Source organism: Arvicanthis niloticus, chromosome 26, assembly GCF_011762505.2.
Source record: "Arvicanthis niloticus isolate mArvNil1 chromosome 26, mArvNil1.pat.X, whole genome shotgun sequence".
NCBI classification, from domain to species: Eukaryota; Metazoa; Chordata; class Mammalia; order Rodentia; family Muridae; genus Arvicanthis; species Arvicanthis niloticus.
The window spans coordinates 19,509,159-19,523,322 of record NC_133434.1 but is presented as its reverse complement, the minus strand read 5'-3'; positions in this window follow the sequence as shown (position 1 = coordinate 19,523,322).

Sequence of the window (14,164 nt, the reverse complement as noted above, 5' to 3'; positions counted from 1 at the left end):
GACAACTCTTTTGCATTTCCAAAGACTGCTCTATAAACTTTCTCCACAAATGCTGAACTTCACTCCCTTGACATCTGCTGGAGAGTAGACCCAATGCTGGTTTCAGATTCGTGTTTATCTTCTTTTCCTGAACTTCTGCCTTAGATCCTACATATGTCTTACACGTGCTTACACAGGGATTTATAAGACTATCTGCACTGTTTACAACTGACTTTCAGCGTTTGAGTCCTCCCATTGGTCTAGAGAGGAACACAGCTGTCTTTTAAAGTCATGAGAAGAAACTTGTTCAAAGTCAAATTGCACCCATTAATCTTGTTTGCTCAGGGCATCTGGAGCCCATAGAAGTGAAATCTGGGTGACATTTCCCATGTCCCATCTTTCAATACATGGTGCAATATTGGTGCCACAGCTACAATTCTTGGATCCCTTCCTGTGTGGTATACTGTATGCAGATTTCTCAAGCACTGTCCCATTGACTCTTCATAACAGCATTGAGAATACATGAGGAGTCTAGAGCTCGGAAAAGTTAGCTCCCAGACAGTAAGCACCCAAACCTGAGTTTAAAGGAACCCCAAACTCTGTTCCTCACCCTCATGTGGCAGGAAGTTTGAGCCATCTTTTGTGAAATACTGTTCAGTGCAGTATGGAGTCATTTAACCCACACAAAGGTCTGTTGTCAGCTGTATCAGGCCTCTCTGGAAGGATCAAACTGTTCAAAAGACACAAGGGTGTGAAGCATAAAAACTGCTAACGTCCCAGAGTAGCAGGAGGGCCTAAAAGGAGAAGCTGACTCACTGGTCCTTGGTGGCCCTCTTCTTATGAGAAGAGATGGGTGCTTTCAGAATGACACCGTCTCTCCTTTCCCTGAGGACTTAGCTCAGGTTTGGGCAAACAAGACAAGTTCTAGCCTGCCTCAAAGAATGTCTGTGCCATGGAACTGGAACAATTGCCGCCTTCCTGAGGTACCAATAAAATTGAACATTTAATGACTTGAAATTAAATTGATGCTGGCCTGAAGTCAACAAATACTTTTTTTTTTTTTTTGCAGTCCAAAGCCACTCTATACTCTCCATGGAGTATGGCTCCAGCAGCTGTCCCCAAGAGAAAGCAGAGGAACAAACATTATCCAGTGGTTGGTGCAGATATCTCCTCCTGTTTCTGCTTCTTCTCTACCCCTTCCTCTTCTTCCTCCTCCATTATCCTCCTCTTTCTCCATCAGTTTTGTATGTTCTGAATCAATTTCCTTCCAGTATTAACAAAGGGTTTTTCTGGCACACTTATTTTCTTGATCTCTCTCTCTCTCTCTCTCTCTCTCTCTCTCTCTCTCTCTCTCTCTCTCTCTCTCTCTCTCTTTCTCGGAGGCATGCACACATGCTCACGTGTATGCACGTCTGTGTGTGGGTGGGCTACAAATAGATATTCACAGACAATCACTTTGCTTTAAAATACTATTTAAGAAGTTTTAGATTTGAAGACAGACCAATAGGTCAAGTACCATATTACTAAGTGGATGATGGACTCTGCCCACACATCTGCCATAGCTCACAGGGAAGCCCTGGAATGGTGCACAGCCAGCAACACAGGACAGCCTAGACCAGTGGTTCTCAACCTGTGGGTCATGACCCCTTTTAGGAGCCAAAGATGAGATATCTTGTATATCAAATATTTATATTATGATTCATAAAAGTAGAAAAATCACTGTTATGAAGTAGCAATGGAATAGTTTTATGGTTGGGGGTCACCACCACATGATGAACAGCATTAGCAAGGTGAGAACTACTGGCAGACCCCATCAGCAACATGTGCCTGGACACATGACAACATGTCTATGCCTCAGTGTGAGAAAGCATGACAGGGTAAGTGTGGGTTGTGACCAGGTGTCTACATGTCCTGCAAGTATATACATTTATCCTAGCCCTTTGTCTACACTGCATAGTCAATGTCTGGCCTTTTAATGGAAGGGCTGATTCACATAATGCAAATCACTTACTTGCTCTGTCTTCTTTCTGTGGACCTGTGCTTCCTAGCTCATCCCACAATCTGCACACAGCCACACAAGCGTCAGATTCCTATTGTCTCATTTTTATAAATGATGAAACTGGAGTTAAGGAGATGAAAACTTTGTCCCATGTCACAATACTTCTAATAAGAGTTCTTATACGCAGGAGACCCGAGGACATGGTCCAAACTCCCAAAGCTTCTTCAGCACATGCTCCATACCTAGCAAAACAATCTTTGTAGAATCACCTTTCACAAGAAAGTTATAGCTGTATCTTGTTGGCTCCTCATATGGCACAGACGTAATAAAGTTATAGTTAGAAATTTAAATGAATGGATAAATCTGTTATTCTGGAACTATCTGAGAATATTAACCAATATGAACCCAATACTAAGTGGGTGCTTTCAGAGTGCAAAGGGGAAGATTAAAGAGACTCAGGTTTTAAAATCTGTGAGAAGTTCAGTTTGGATAGGCACACATTTACTTTCAAGTCTTCTGGAAACTAAAATTATGGGTCAACTCTTAAACCCAAGAGAGGTAAGATGAAACAATAGAATAATAAATGTATAAATAAATATAAATAAATGTATAAACAATAAATAAATGTTTGTAAACTCTTACCTCACACAATGACCTAAAGACATCTTAGTGGCTAGTCTAAGCCTGCAGGCAAACACTTGGCAGCCCTCTGTAAATATACAAGGACAACTGAGTGACGGGGAAAAGCTGCCTATTGACATGTACATTTTTATTACTAACTCATGAATCTAAACAGATTAATGTTTAAAACACATTAGGAAACTGTCAAAGCAAATGCATTCTGAATAACCCAAATCAATATAAACACGGTCTCATCATCACTGCCAAATTCTTGAGCCTACACAATTAACCCCTCATATGAAACACTCGCAACACTGCTCTGGAAAGTGACCTCACCCTGCCATCCATTCTCTTGCATATAACAGTAAGGAGGTGACCTCCTCGTGAATAGAACTTGATCCGTGTCTTGAAGTATCTTAAAGCCTTGGAGATAGATTTTAATGTGGCCAGAGGACACCATTTAAGACCCATGTTGTTTAAAGGCAGAGTATTGACCTCTGTACTTATGCTTCCATAAGACTTTGGCAATATGTAGGGACTAAAAATATGAACAATTTTGAATACAGTTTTGCATGAAAATGAAGCATCAGATTCATTGCAAACAGGAATCTGTGCTCTCTAGGCCAGACAGCAAAGTTTTTTTTCTTGCTTAATATAGGCAAAGAACATCCTTCAGGGCCTTGAGAAATAAGAAGTTATAGTCTCTCTCTCTCTCTCTCTCTCTCTCTCTCTCTCTCTCTCTCTCTCTCTCTCTCTCTCCTGTGTGTGTATTGTGTGTGTATGTGTGTGTGTCTGAGTGTGTGTCCGTGTGTTTCCAATGACTGTCACCTGAATAATTAATGGCAAGGAGGGGACACCTATCTGCCCCTTAACCTGGAGATTAGCCATGGAGTCACACAGCTTCCCCAGGGCTTTCCTAGTGAGATCGTCCTCTCTCCCTTGTGTACGTTTGGCTGAGGAGTACTTTGTGAAGAGTTTTGCTAGGGTTATCAGAGTCCTAGCATCACCCTAATGAGGGGAGATGTGAATCTGGGGAGGGGTTAATTTGAAAGCAAGCAGTATCATTTCCCCTATGGATTACATTAAGGGATTTCACTGATTGTACAAAGGACTGATTCTGTGCAAGGACTCTCCAGAAGGATCTCTGTGGGGAATTAGGGTCTTCTTTAAGTAGGCTCCCTGTGAGAGGTATAATTCAGGCACCTTCTTCTTTTGGATCAGGAACTCAGGCCTATATTGGTACGTTATGTTTGAACCCTTCCTCTCTCATATCTTATGGGTTAACTCTATTTTTTTTTTCAGTAAAGGGGTTGCTTTTGGATAGAGAAAAAAAACAGAGAATAAAGTCAATACTAGAGAACAGAACGCTCTCTCACTCACCCTCTCTTCTTGAAACTCATGTGGAGTTTCAAGAATGTCTGATTTCAGAGACTTGGGATAGAGGGCCCACAGGAAGGGACCCATGGCCAGTGAGAGGTGGCGAAGGTTAAAGTCATGGTCAAGAATATCAATTAAGAAACAATAGCTCCAAGCCTGCATAGAAGAGGAAGGTGGTCACCATGCAAGAAGTTGGAGTTTGTGTCACTCAAGAAGGTTTTCACCGGGAAAAAAATAAATAAATAAACTCAAAACTATCCTGTCCCTGTATATTGAACATGGACGTTCAAGAAGGGCTTTGTTTCAGTTTGGTTGATGATATATTTAGGACTAGGAACATACTTAGAAATTCTGTCTCAAGCAAGGTGGACAGTGCCTGAGGAACAACACTGAATCACTCTCTCTCTCTCTCTCTCTCTCTCTCTCTCTCTCTCTCTCTCTCTCTCACACACACACACACACACACACAGAGAGAGAGAGAGAGAGAGAGAGAGAGAGAGAGAGAGAGAGAGAGAGAGTGTTAGAAATTAAAACAAATCAGAAACCTAAAATAATCTAGTATAAACTCTGGAGTAGGATCCTGTGATGACTAGGAATCCTTTTTAAGTCTTTGCTTTATAATTATGAGGTTTTAAAAAGCCTTGGGGACCCATGTCATCTCATGGAACCATAAGACAAGAGCAAATTCAGGAAGCTATGTAATGGACTATAGACACTGTTCCACCCTCACCAATTTTTATGTGCAAGCAGAATTGCTATTTTTATTCATTCCCAATTCAAATTCTAATTTTTAAATTAGATTACAAGTAACAGATTGTTACATGTCCTCTTTGGTAATAGTGCCTCTGATTTCTCTCTTTTGAGGTCCCTGAACCATTTTCCCAGTTGCACACTTTAGCCTCCTGGACCCACCCCACCCCAGACCCTAACACAGACACAGACACAGACACACACACACACACACACACACACACACACACACGCACGCACGCACGCACGCACGCACACACACATACACACACACACACTTTGTTCTACCATCTTACCCAGCTCTAATCGTGTGAACCTCTTTCTAGCCTTCCAGGCTCTCTCTGTATTTAGTCCCACTTGGAAATCTAACCAACATTTCACAGAGACTTAGGACTACGAATGAGAGGACATACTTTATGTGTCCTTCTGAGCCTGGATTTCCTTATTTAAAATATTTTCTAGTTCTACTTACTTTCCTGAATTTCATTTTTTTTTTCATGGCTGAATAAGATGCCACTAGTTTTTGTTTCTATTTTAAAGTTATCTGAAGATTTTAATTCACGGGGCAGAGGACTTGAAGTTCAGTCAAGCCTGGCCTTATTTCACAGATGAAGAAATTGAGTCAAGAGGTAGAATGACTTATCCCAAGAGGACAAGCACTTTTCACCAGTGAAGGCAGATGGCTACCTAAGTTCCTGTACACAAACTCACCTCTAATCCTCTGTGGGTTATAGGTCAATAAAAAGCTGAGTCCCTGGTGAGGAGGCACAAGGAGATGTGCTCAAGGAGTGTGTGCCCAGTTTGCGTCAGTCTCTGGAACAAACAAAACTTTTAACATCATTTTAACCTCATTTTTTTTTACTTTATTGGGGGTACAACAGTGTGTTGTACATCATGGACTGACTTCAGTCTCTCTTTGTAGCCAAAGACAATTTTGAACTTCTGATCTTCTTGCCTCCATCTACTAGGAGCTGGGAGTGCAGTTGTAACAAGTGAAGCCAGAGCTCTGTGTATCCTGGACAGTCACTGTGGCAGCTGAGCTGCATCCCCACCCTTATGACAGACTTAAAGAGTCATGAAACACATGGGCCTTAGCAAATAGTAAGCACGATCTTCCTGTGCTATTGTTATAGGAGAGGGACTGTGGGTCTGAAGTGCCGTAGACATTCTTCTGCTTGCTCTATGTTCCAAAGAAACTTCCAGAGACTGGGAATACAGGAAGGCTTGTCAGTGTGACCTCCCACCTGGCTTTCCCAAGAACACTCCTTCTGTTCCCACTTACAGCCTTTGTCCAGGCAGCTAAGAGACTGCCTTTGTCCAGGCAACTAAGAGAGCTCACTGACTTTGAGGCACCCAGAGTCAGCACTCTCTTGCACTGAGTAAGCCACATGAGTTTCTTACATGTCCACTAGCTTCCTGCTCCTTACACCATGAGACAGTACATGGGAAATAACCCAAGGAAGGGTAGGATGGCTCCCTCCCAAACCTGTCTTGGTCTATCCTTTTGCATACCAGCCTTCGACTGAAATCTAAAAATGCAGCCAAGACATTTCTCTGAACTGCACCGAAGTCTGGGTTTGGGAGAGCTGCAATAGATGGGATGCAGAGAAGGGGTCCCCACAGGAAATGGCTGTGGCAGATTGGAACTCTGAGCTCCCAGCTCATCAGGTTCTCTTCCCATTCTGCTCTCAGAACCCGATTTTGGCTCACATGCCAGTTTCCAATGTCAGTGTAAGGAGCCAGACTCTTAGGAGCACTTTGTCCCTTGTGCCACCGAATTTACTAGCCAGAACTAGGCACAGACAGATAGAATCTCAAGACGGCTTTTTAAAAACTTCTTTCGGGAGAGTTTTAAGCATTCCTTGGCGGCTAAGCTCAAAGGCTACCGTGTTCCTGCATCCATAAAAAGGTAAACAGAAGACTTAAGGCTTCTGTGGATTTGGATGCTATTCTCCAAACCTTCATTTCCCCTCCAGAAGGAACAAGGGAGGACCACCATCTTGCTTGATGGGCAGCGATTGTTGCTACCCCCAGGGTCTTGGCTGAGGGACAGGAGCTCAATGATTAACTGGAGGAAGCCATGTGTGGAAGACTAAGTGAGCCTGGTAATGTAACAGCCATAAATGCCTGCACTACAGCATCTGCTCTCACCCCCACTGAAGACCACGGAGGATTCATTTCTGCCCTTCTTGGTCCAAGTAAAAGAGAGCAGGGACTTCGGCGTCCCAAAGCTAGCTCTACTTCCACATAAGGCAATATAGTCCAGACTCAGACTCTAGTGCCAGGTCAACTTGAGTTTGACTCTAATCATTTACTTTGTGACATGGGGCGAGCGCCCTAACCTTTATGGGTCATAATTTAGAAACTGAAAGCACACAGACCAATACATTGAAAGCTCAACATTTAAAACATGGGCTTTACCCTGGGAACACCTATGTAATCCTTGCTGGGGGAGATGTTTTGGTTTGGTTTGGTTGGTTACTTGGTTGCTTATTATACTGATCATGAGGTGAGCACATCTGGTATCATTCCAGAAATCCAACTCCTTTCCACATCCCCAAACACCCAAATTTTTCCCAAATTCTCCAAGATGTTGAAGCACAAAACTTTCTTTATTTGGATGGATAAGAGTATTGTCAATGGCATGAAGTCTAAGAAAAGTCTTCATTACTTCTGCCATTCACCTCTGCTGATGTGCTCTGCAACCCCCCAGCTGTTTTGTCTGCTGTGTCAGATCCTGTTAGACTGCAACCAGCCTCCATCTTATTTGTTCCCTATATCTAGCTGTGCTGTTTAGTTTTTTTGGTCAACTTGACACAAGCTCTGGTCATCTGGGAAGAAGAGACTTCAACTGAGAAAAATGCCTTCATCAGATAGGCAAGTGATGGATGTGGAAGGGCCCTGTAATACACTGCCTTCCCTGAGCAGGTGGTCCTGGGTTATATAAGAAAGCAAACTGAGCAAGCCATGACCAGCAAGCTAGGGAGAAGTGTCTCTCTGTGATCTCTGCTTCACTTCCTGCCTTCAGGTTCCTGCCTTGCTTTTCTGCTCTGACTTGATAGACTGCAGTCTGCAAAGTGAAGTAAACCCTTTCCTCCCCAAGTCCCTTTTCGTCATGGTCTTTATCACAGCAGCAGAAAGCAACCAGAACGCAAGCAATAAGGCAGGCGTTGTTATCCCATTTCCAGATGAGAAACCAGATTCAGAGAGAATAAAAGGCCCAAGTCAACAAATTACATGACCACAATGCCAACGTGAACCTGTTGCACACCATAGTCTAGCCTTTCCTCCCCTAAGAAAGGTAGCTTTTCAGGAATGGAATTCTCCAGCAGTAACACAAACAACTGGCCCATTCTTTACCCTGCTCAGGACTTCAGCAGAATAAGAATCATTCAGTCTGACCGCCAAATGCTGAAGTGGAAATCTCTGTAGTAAACTGTGGTGTAAAAACAAAGAGCCCAAGAAAACTGGTAAGACAGTATCATAGACTCTGTGAGGGACCTGTAGAGTCCTAATTCAAATGAAGCCTTTGATGTGTGTGTGTGTGGGGGGGGTATGTATGTATATGTGTGGTGTGTATGTGTGTGTGCTGGTGTGTGTATATGTGTGGAGTGCTTGTGTGTGTGTGTGTGTGTGTGTGTGTGTGTGTGTGTGTGTGTGTGTGTGAGCCAGAGCACAACTTCAGGTACCATTCCTCATGTTCTGTCCTCCTTTGTGCTTATTTGATTTTTAAGACAAGGTCTCTCATCGGCCTGGAACTCAGTAAGTATCCTAAGCTGGTAAACCATGGTAATCTACCTGTCTCTGCCTCCTCATTATTGAAATTACAAGTGTTCTCTATATGCCTAGTTTTTATTGTTTGTTTTGTTTGTCTGTCTGTCTGTCTCTCTGTTTGTTTTTAACATGGGTTCTGAGGATTGAACTCAGGTCCTTCTGCTAACAAAGCAAATCTTTAGCAAATGAGTCATCTCACCAGCCCCTGACCTATCAGCCTGAAAATCCTGAGGAAAAATTGAAAGGGGCATTCCTGGAAAGGGCTTGACGTTTCCAGGCTGTTTTATCTTCAGAGGACATTTATTGTGTTGCTACCACATACAAAATTCTGTGCTGGCTTCTCCGCAGGTGGAAAGGTGGTCAGGACTCATTTCACCCCTCTTAGAGGTTTGTGCTCGAATTCCAGTGTGAAATTCTACCAAGTCAGAAAAGATAAAACACTGAAATATGGAAAAATTAGAACAGAAGCAGAGAGCTATCAAGTCTAAGTATTTAATAAGAAGTCATTATCTTGCTTTCCTCTCTAGTGTGCAAACAGATATCTACATACTTTGTTGCCCTTATCATGTGGAGTAATTTGGAAAGTTGCTCAGCATTGGCTTGAAATTGGGTGGTGTTCCACAGGCACGACAACTAAGTGTGCCCAAGGATTTGGTTTCAGAGAAGTTTTTCTGTTCAAAAAAATGGTTTTTTTCCCTTGTAGTATCAACCTTGAAGAATTTGTTTAATGTCTATGCCATTCTCTCCTTTGTGAGAGATGAAGATAAAGAATAGTATTTACCTCCTGGGTTTGTTGTGAACATCAAATAAGATAAAAAATATTTGTGGGAATTGTCATCAGTCACTTCATGAGTAGATGATTTGTTTTAATACAGACAAGTTACACTCCTGTAGAGAAGTAGTTAACTCTGAATGAGTTCTCTTTCCTTTCAGTTATTTCTTCTTTGAAAAAAAACCCAAATGTGTAGGTTCTATCCTCAGACATGGAGTCCTCTCATGTGTCCATGTGCACAGGGCTCCATTTGGGATCTTGTTCAGGTAGAGATTCTAACTTAGTAGCCCTGCATCCCACAAGCTGCTGATTGGTCCTGATGCTGTTTCTCAGCAAACATGCTCATCCATGTGGCTTCACAACTCACATTACAGTCACAGGACCCAGAAGAAAATGATATGCTTCCGAATGTCTAACCTAATCTAACACAGCCCTAATGGGGAAAATGAGGCTTGTTTTTCATCTTTGAGTTCACTTGAAGTTGGAATGCCTTCATCCAGTCTCTGACTCCTGAAAGCATCCTAAAACTTCAGGACTACGGCTTCCTTTTGGAGGTAGAAAACAAATTAAGGGTCAGAAAACAAAAACACACAAGTTACTCTCAGGTTTGAATCCTCTCAAGATATATACTTGAGTAAACTAGCCTGCCTAAGCCTCCATTGGCTTGTACATAGGTGAGCATAAGGAGGGCACTTCATTGCCTCCTATAGTCTCCAGAGAATGGTCACTCTATAGACACTATACCTGGTGTGAAGCCACACCGCAAAGGCAAAACTATACAACCTTAAGGTTTCAAATGGAAGTTTCCATGAAGATTTTTTTCTACTCTCTTACAACTCTGCATTATGACCATAATATATAGTAATGAAAAAAATCAAGATTTCAACTTTAGTGTCTCAGGGACACTGTTAGAGAATTAATGCTTTGCCTGTTTTGTTGTTTGGTTTTATTTGCTTTTCTTGCTTTGTAACAGGATCTTACTGTGAAGTCCAGGCCAGCAGATCCTTCTGTTTTAACCTCCTGGTACTAGGGTTGCAGAATTGTGCCACCCTCCGATCTTCTGTTGCTCTTCAGAGAGGCTCAGTCAGCAGCTCAGAGCTCTGTGATGAATTTAGTTTTTCCAGCTACTACAGATTCTTGTTGTCACCAAAGGAATAAAGAAATACTGAGAAAGGGAAATCCGAGACTAGTCTACTTGGTACCCTAAACCATTTCTTTTCTCTGAGGAAAAAAAAAAAAAAACAAACAAACAAAAAAAAACCTGTGCAGCCAAAACAAGCAACTGTGGTTGACATCATGGGGCTAAGAACAGAAACCAGCTGATCCTGAGAGACAAGGCTCTCATGAGCTCCCTGAACTGTCCAAGCAACAACCAGCTCAGAGCAGATCTCAGAATGGTTCATGGGCAGGGGAGTGAGCTTGCCTCATCTTTTCAATAGCGTCCAGAAAGGTCAAACCTGGCTGACAAGTGTTTCAGGAAAGTCACCACAGGTGTTGGGCTGAAGTGAGCTCAGACATGGTTCAGGAGGCTCAAAGCACTGTTAAGGACACAAGACTCTTAGGGGTAAGGACCCAAGTCAATAGATAAAAAGAAAATGGAAACATTGGTGCATGAGAAAGAGAGAAATCAGGAAGCCAGGGGTAAGGATCATGAATACATCAATGAAAATAACTAAAAGGGGAAAACCCAGGACAATGCTAATGAATGATCCCTACTGCCCAGGAAACAGGAAAAGACTCTCCAGAGATAGGCATCGGCAGTGTGTCTGTGGAAATGGCAGAATTGAGTATGCTGTAGCTTAGCTGTATCTCTTCAAACATCTAGTTGTTGCCAATGTGACATAAAGATGTTAAGGCCTTTAAGAGGCGATGAGGCCATGAAGTGATGGGATTGGGTTCTCTGAAAATGGCCTTGGAAGACATCCTTCTGCATGTCCTTCTGTTTTCTGCCATGTCCAGGGACTCAGGGTCACAGAGCCACCTTGGGACACAGCAGCCCACCACTTCTTTGATCTTAAACTTCTCGATCTTGAGAAATTAATACATTTCTATTTTGTACAAATTGCCCAGCTTGGGGTGTTATGTTAGAGTAGACCAAACACACCCACATAGAACTTTTGTCTCTTCTTCCTTCTACGGACAGTCCATGAAGCTGGAGAAGTAGCAGAATCCTACAAGGGGACTGAAGTGAGGAATGCATCAGCTCTTATTTGTGAATTTGAGACCCCGCCCCCTAAGCTGTCAATCAAAGCATCGCTAGACCTAAGCCATGCATCCATCTTTCAAGTTTAGAGCTAAGCAAGGTCCAACAAATATCTCAACTTCACAATCCATCAGATGGGGTTCCTGGTCCAGTGCACATGACTATGGAGTCCCTAACCCTCCATGTCTTCCTCATTGGGACTAATAGCAGGCAGTAGCCAGCCGTCTGTTCCTGCTACTCAAGACAAGACCAAGTAAAGAAAGCCTGCTAGAGCTATATACAGCAAACGTATAGTGGTTCTGTCTTCTGTGAAATTCCCTCTCATTTTCCAATAGAAAATAGCTCCTATTTGATCCACAGGTCTGCCGCCTCTCAGCGATCACCCAGATTTCAGCATCTCAGAAAACAGCCCAGATTAACCAATACCTCCCACCACCATGCCCCACCCTACAACTCTGAGTTATTTCTAGAGGTGGGCTTCAGAACTGAGGCCTGTCAGCCACTGTTTGAGAATACAATGGATTCAAGGTAGAAATTATGAAAATTAAAGCCTTATGCTTCTCTAGTGACTCTGAATAGAGTCAGACCCTCCTCTCCTAAAAGGTCTCCATGAAAACACATGGCAGTCCATCTTAAAGCTATTTTGACAATAGCTGCCTAGAGAATTTTTATATCTTAAAATAGCCTATCTGCCCAATCAGATCCTTGGCAATCAGCCAGCAGTGCCTCATGCAACCAGCCAACTTCTCATAAAATGTGAAGTTTGGACCTGAGATTGTTCTCAGAGATACACTATGCAAATATCCAGCTGGGTATCAGCAGAGCCCACAAATTTAAGTTGTGGAAAGCACAGTCACTGATGACCCAGAAGAAAAGTTCAGTGTCTGTCTCAAGCCAGATATCTGGTCCAGGCATCTTCCAAAGGACCCCCAATAGGACCTAGCTTGATCCTGGGAAGACACTTCATTCTTAGACTCAGATGAGTGGTCTTGAGCAAGTTCCTCTTCATAATATATATAACATCACCAACATCTTAGGGATACTACAAATGCCCAGAGAAAGAGAAGGTAAGGAGGGCCAGTCCTTCTAGCCTAGAAGACCAGCCTCTTGAGCTGTAACAGAGAAAGAAACATGAAGGAACTCAGCTCTTCCCACATAAGAAGCATGAGGAGTGAAGTTCATATAGACAACAAGCTACTATGATTGACAGCTATAGTTTGGCTATTCTATGAGCCCCCTGAACACAATATGTGAGAAACAGGCCCATGACTACCACCATGAGACATGGTTCTGATACATGGTTCCCAAGCATGTGATAGATTTGAACCAAATCTTTCCCCTAATGAGGCTGTACCTCCTAAATTGCCCCAAACAGCACCATTAAGCAGGAACCAGTGTCCACATACTTGAGTCTATAGGGGCTATTCTTATTCAAACTACTATAAACAGTTACTGCCATTAAGTATAGTAATGCTTATATATATATATAAGCAATATATATATATATGAGGGCTTTGTACATGCTAAGCGATTGCCCTTCCATGAAGCTATAACCCCTAACTTTTAAAAGTATTTAAGGATTTTTTATCAAGCTCCCATTAACACAGCTCAGGCTTTTGTTAACAGCTAATATTCAAGGTGAAACGAAGAGTTTTTCTTTTAACCATTTTCGTTTTACAATAAAGAAAAATGGCAACCTAAAGAAGTAAGTTGACCTGGCCAAAGTGATGGGCTTAAGCAATGCCAGGATAGGATTCAAACCTAATTATTCTTCTACAAAACTAGTACTTGGCCCAGGATGCCCTCAGTCCTCAGTAGCACATCACACACCAACCCACTTTGAACCAGGTAAGGCTCTCAAACATGCGAAATGTCCTGGGTAGACAGCAATGCAAATGCTCACCCTCCCTGATGGAGAGCCCCAGGTGGCCACTTCGCTCTGGAATGAGCCCAGCCTGATAAGAAGGCAAATTCCTGGTGCCCCGATGACTAAGGATGTTGAACATTTCTTTAAGTGTTTCTTGGACATTAGAGATTCCTCTGTTGAGAATTCTCTGTTTACCTCTGCATCCCACTTTTAAATTGGCTTATTTGGTTTCTTGTTGCTGAAATACAAATCAAAACAACTCTGAGATTCCACCTTATACCCATTAGAATGGCTAAGATAAAAAAAAAAAAAAAAAAAACCTCAAGCAACAGCACATGCTGGCACAGATGTGGAGCGGGGCGAACATGCCTCCATTGCCGGTGGGATAGCAAATCTGTACAACCACTACTTTGGATATTAATTTGGTGCTTTCTCAGAAAATTGGTTGTACCTCAAAATATAGTTCTACCTCAAGACTCAGCTATACCAATCCTGGGCATATACCCCTCAAAAACGTTCTATCATACCACAAGGACATTTGTTCAACTATGTTCATAATAGCTTTATTTGTAATAGCCAGAAACTGGAAAAAAAACCAAACAGATGCCCCTCAACCAAAAAATGGATAAAGAAAATGTGGTTTCTTTACACAATGGTATACTACTCAGCTACTAAAAATAAAGACAAAATTAAATTTTAAAATTGCAGGCAAATGGGTGGAACTAGAAAATAGCATTCTGAATGAGATAACCCAACCCTCCCCCCCAAATGTACTCACTTATAAGTGGATATTCACTATAAAGCAGAGGATACCCATGCTAT